Here is a 6,010-nt window from a genome sequence, read left to right on the forward strand (position 1 = left end):
TTGAGCTCAAATGTCATTTTTTTAGAACTTGCTTAATATTTATGAGGTTAGGCTATACAAGGGGTGGCCTGTTTAACTGAATATAATTAAAACTAGTAAAAGGCATAAGCCTTGACTTGTGTTTGACCCACACAGGAAGCAGCATCCTGAACTCTTCAGGCTATCCTCTCTAACTGTTCTCAGGAGGAGTCCATCTCCCTTGGGTTCAAGACAAAGGGAGTGCAGAAAACGATGTTTGTCTGACCTATTGGGTTTACACACGTGAACTGACTTGTCTGAATTCTCTCAGGATGTCATCAAGTAATCGGTTCACCCCAACTCCTTCCCGTTTTCACCTTTAAAACAAAATCCGGCTGAATCAACAACATGGAGTTTGAAATAAATCTAGGAATTTAGATTTTACCTAAAAATGACACCTTTTAGGCTGTCATAAGAAGTAGATGCAATCAATTTGTTAGTGAGTAGGGGGGTTTTCAATGCCATTTATTTAACAATGTTTACTTTTCCCAATGTTACCTTAGATTATTTGTAGAAAGGTCTCAGTAGTAAGTGATGGTGATCATGAGAAAATGTAAAGATGTTCCAACTCAAGAGCTCAAAATACATTTCTTGCGATCTGTAGAGACAGTGGGCATCAGAGATCTTTGGGGGGGGTGATGAAAATGTTATAAAATTGGATTGTGGTAATGATTTCACAACTATGTAAATTTACTAAAAATCATTGAATCATACACTTAAAACAGGTGAATTTTTGGTACAAAATTATATATTAATTATATATTAATAAAGCTGTCAAAAATTGTATTCATTGGGGAGCTAGCTACATGTGCCTAGCCTTGTGCTAACTAAGCACTACTGAGTATGATTGGATATGAAATGTATTGTAGGAAATGGGGCAGTAGGAGTTAGGGTGGGAAGGGATTCTTGGAGATAGACCTGGACAAGGAAGGCTCCATGGAAGAAGATCAGACCTTTCAAAGGCGGATAGGATTTTGGTGAGTGAGGAGGAAGATGGGAAGGAGGGAGGGAGACATGAGTCGGTGTTGGGAGACAGTGGAGATACCATGGAGGATGGAACCATGTTGCAGAGGGCGTGGAAGAGGAGTTTAGATTTAAGGGGTGAGGTAGTTTGAAATTGTAACGTTATAGGTTTCTATTGGCAAAACCAGAAATTGTAATAAAATTCCCTCTTGGGTTCTGTTAGTTAGATTTATGTGACACCTAGTTGAATAGAGGAGCATAACTTATCATTTCACAGTCCAAACAGCCAGGCTTACTTTCACATGATAGAAGGGGATTTGAAGTGTTTTTTTCCCAATAAATATATAAATCTGTATTAAAATAGCAAAGCATGACAATCGATTGATCATTAGTTACTAATTACACCAGGTGATATGTTAGCCATTCTTAGCTCTTGCACCTGAGCTTTGATCCATCTTCCTGTCCAAGGAAGAAACTGGTTCTGTTATGCGACTTCTCCCCCGCCCAGTTTACCAAACAATCATGTGGGAGGAGTCGTGGCACGTTTCAATAGTGGAACTTTTCCAGTTCTGTGTGAGAATTTCTGGGAAACCTGTTTTGAATTCTTAGCTTGCTTTTATCTTAAGTCAGTTCCCCGGGAAACAGACTCCAAGATGGAGATTAACTGAAGCAGCTTAGGGGAGGGCTCTGATTTACAAGGGAGTGAAATAAGCTGTGTTGGGAAGAGAGAGACTGATGAGCTTTGAGTCAATTGCAATTGCAGCTGAGGCCTTAGTGGACCCCATGAGGAGCTCTGGAGTGGGAATGGCCCTACAGAGTTGACGCAAATCTAGGCGTAGGGGCTAGACTGCTATACCCTCACATCAACCAGTCATTGGATGTAGACAGCCCCAGGAAGGAACTATGACTTGAGCAAAAAGCTTTGCTTTAGCTTTATTTTTTATTTATTTATTTTTTTGCTTTGCTAAAGCAATTCCAAAGTAGGGGCTCAGTTGTGAAACATCAGAAGGCAACACTCTGGGCACCTGGAAGAATAGATGCCCGAGCCCTTGACGGGGAGAGCTTGGTGGTTCACTACAGCATCCACTACACCTTCTAAGGTATTTATCATTCCATTGGTTTCTTTAAGCACTTCTGCAAGGTTGCAGCCATTTTTTCTTTTTTTTTTTCTTTTTTTTTTTTTTTAGTGGTACGCGGGCCTCTCACTGTTGTGGCCTCTCCCGTTGTGGAGCACAGGCTCCAGACGCGCAGGCTCAGCGGCCATGGCTCACGGGCCCAGCCGCTCCGCGGCATGTGGGATCTTCCCAGACCGGGGCACAAACCCGCGTCCCCTGCATCGGCAGGCGGACTCTCAACCACTGTGCCACCAGGGAAGCCCCCATTACTCTTATCACTAAGAAAATTTCAAGGACTTTAGCTCTGTGCCAGAAATGAACAAAGGCCAAATGTATATTTCTTATTATACATCACAATATCACAACCCGTTATCAGATACATGGTTTTCAAATGTTTTCTCCCATTCTGTAGGTTACTTTTTACTCTAGTGATTGTATTCTTTCCTGTGCAGAAGGTTTTTAGTTTGATGTAGCTCCACTTGTCTATTTTTGCTTGTGTTGCTTGCACTTTTGGTGTCAGATCTGTGCAATCATTGCCAATACCAAAGTCATGAATTTTTTCCCCTGTATTTTCTTCTAGTAGGCTTACAGTTTCAGGTCTTAAAAGTTTTTCATCCATTTGAGTTGACTTCTGTGTATGGTGTAAGATAAATTCAACGGGTATATGAAAAGATTCTCAACATCAGGGAAATGCAAATCAAAGCCACAATGAGATATCACCTCACATCTGTTGAAATGGATATTGTTGAAAAACCAAAAGACAGCACGTGTTGGTGAGGCTGTGGAGAAACTGGAACGCTTGCACACTGTCGGTGGGAGTGCAAAATGGTGCCGTTGCTATGGGAAATAATATGGAGGTTCCTCAAAAAATTACAAATAGAAATACCAAATGATCCAGCAGCCACTCTTCTGGGTATTTATCCTGTAAAAAAATTAATAAACAAAGACCAGAAGAGGGAGCTCGCATACCCAGTGAGGATAGCTGAGCGCAGCAGGAAGAAGAAAGACTCTCTTCTTTCCTGGCAAGGACTCAGCCAATGAAAAGCCATGGACTGTCTTTACTACAGCACTCCCGACTTCCTTTTCCACCCTAGAAAGACGGTCTCCTTTCCTTGCTGTGTGGGGACTTGCACGCAGCTCACCATGGTTACAGACCCCAACTGCGATCCTATGCTGATCCCCAATAAGCTCATTTTTGCTGGAGAAATATCTGGCAGTCTATTTGTTTCAGGTCAACAATCCAAAAGCCTTAAAATCAGGATCTCAAAAAGATATTAGCACTCCCAGGTTCATTACAGCACAATAGCCAAAATGTGTAACTGATCTAATTAGATATTATAATAATCTAATATATATGTGTATATCTATATATCTATATATCTATATATATTTATGAGCCTCTTAAAGGTAAATTTATTTACATGCACCCTGGACGGTAATTAACACACTATGACATTTTGTCCATGCTATATAAGAAATTACTTTTTAAAAAGGAGATATTCAAAACTGTCCTTGAACTCACATTTCTGTGACTCCCTTCTTAATCCTCCTCTTTTCCAAGGCTTTAAGCAGCTAGGGAATGTTTCTTGCCAATTACCATAACAACAAAGAAATGACTGCTAGAGGAATACAAAGAAAGAAGGTCCTTGACTGGATTCCTGGCAAACTGATGAGTCATTCCCCAACAGTGCTGTAATTTAAAGAAACTGTTTAAATTTATCATATTATCACTGTGCTTTTTAAAACTTGTTTTCCTCACAGTGACCTTTTCTTGCTACACCTTAAAAGTCAGGACTCTAAGCATCATATCATTTATAATCTATTGATACACTGAACTTTAAACAATCAAAGTGTTATAAGTCAGTATAAGGTAAGAATATTTTATGCCCATGATGCATTGTATACCACTCCAAAATGTGTGACTCTGGTATAAGGGTTATTTTGAGCTGAAGAAAATTGAGAAAAAGCAGACCCAGGATGAGCAATCTGCACCCCACTCCCCATCTGTATGAAAGCAGAACAGAAATTCCCCTTGTGAAGGTCAGCTTCGTACCTCCCACACCAGGAGTGGGGAGAGGGGAGATGGCACCACGAAAAGGTCTACATTAACAAACCTTACTGAGCAGCCTTATCTTCCATTACTTTCCACATATATATCCCGACCCACAATTTGCTGTCCCTAGAAACTTGAAGTCCTTTTCCTCTGTCTTGTTGATCTCGAGTGGCCTCAGCCTGCAGTGGCTTGAAGCAGGATCTCAGTTGCCAGCCAGAGACTGACGTCAGGCTGCGGCAGTGAAAGCACTGACTGGTGGCCGGTGACAAGGCCCCTGGCCCATCAGCTTTGTAGAAATGAATTCCCACAAAGCAACGGAAAGTAGTGAAACAAGTAAAGTGTTTATTAGGAGGAAAAAGAGTACTTGTGAATAGGCACGCACGGGCGAACTCAGAGAGTCGCACCCTCATAGTATGACTCACTTATATGGGGCATTTCTTCCGGGTTTCCTTTGGCCAGTCATCTTGCTTTGCCTGGTTCTGAGTCTGTATTTGGTTTAACTCAGGGTCCTCCCATGTGTGTGTGCATCTCTTAGCCAAGATGGATTCTAGCCAAGAGGCCTATGGGTAGGTTGACATCACTCCCTTTTTGACCTCCAAGGAGCCTTTCTGCACATGTATAGTCAGGAAGCTCTCCTTGACCTTGAGAATCAGAAATATGTGGTCTCTATCTTTTATCTGGGCAGGTCTCGCCTCTCCTATTATCTTCCTGCTATGATCTTCATCTTGGATTATCTGTCCACAGGGGACAAACTCCAGCTGCTCAGCCGGGGGCCCATCTATCTCCGGCCTCATTGTCACTTCTCCTTCAACTTATTTTTCTTTTGTTAAGATGTTCTATAAGCCCAATTTCTAACCACCCTTTTGAGCTACTCATCACTGAGTTCTCCTGTGTGTATGTGAAAGAATCTTAAATTGGGCACACCCTCTGCCATGTCTGTTCCTTCAACTGAGTGCTGCACACCAAGGGCTCTGTCTGTGAGAGAAATCCCGGTGCTTGGTGTCCTCATGACATGGAGTTTTGCATGCAGATGGATTTAAAATGTACCTCTTGTTTACATAATTTGCATGATTTAAAAACATAATGTTGCCAAACTTTGGAAATGTTAATGTTCAAACTGAAAATCTCCACTACCTATAACTTTCCCTCTGGATCAGTATGTGGTTTATAATCCCAGCCAGTGGTTTGATCTGTTCCAGTGTAATTTTCATGAGCTTTGCTTCAACTGGAGAACTAGTATTTGTGAATGTTTTGTACATAAGTGTCTGTTACAAATATTTTAGCAAACACTTTCTATTTCTCTGGCTTGTGCATATCTTGGCTGGCATTACAGAAAAATAGTGCAAACATTATTCCCTTACTGAGAAACTTTTTAATTTTTCTCTCGTTAATCTACCTTTTGTCAGTCTTATTCAGGGCGCAGCCAATGAACCTAAGGTGGGTAGAGGGAAAAAATAATTTTCTTCCTCTCCTACAATTGCAAAGTTTTTTTTAGAACTCTTAACCAGTTCTTCAGTTATGAAGTTTTCCTCTCTGTCCCTCTTTTGGAGCTTCTTAGTTTGTGAAATGTTTTTCATGAAGAGTCAAGGATTTTTACTCTTTTTTCTCCCCAGCAATTACCTTGCTTCTGTGAATTTTTTCAGATTTCAGTTTACTGGACTGACACGTATTGTGGAACACCAGTTCTTGTGCCCGATGCAGAGTAAGGCCAAACAATCTGCAACATCGGAGTTTGGAGCAGAGGAAGGTTTACTGCAAGGTCAAGCAAGGAGAACAGGTGGCTCATGCTCAAAAAACCCGAACTCCCCAATGGTTTTCAGGAAAAAGTTTTTATAGGCAAAATTTAGGGTGAGGGCTGCAG

Source organism: Mesoplodon densirostris, chromosome 20 (assembly GCF_025265405.1).
Source record: "Mesoplodon densirostris isolate mMesDen1 chromosome 20, mMesDen1 primary haplotype, whole genome shotgun sequence".
Classification (NCBI taxonomy): Eukaryota; Metazoa; Chordata; class Mammalia; order Artiodactyla; family Ziphiidae; genus Mesoplodon; species Mesoplodon densirostris.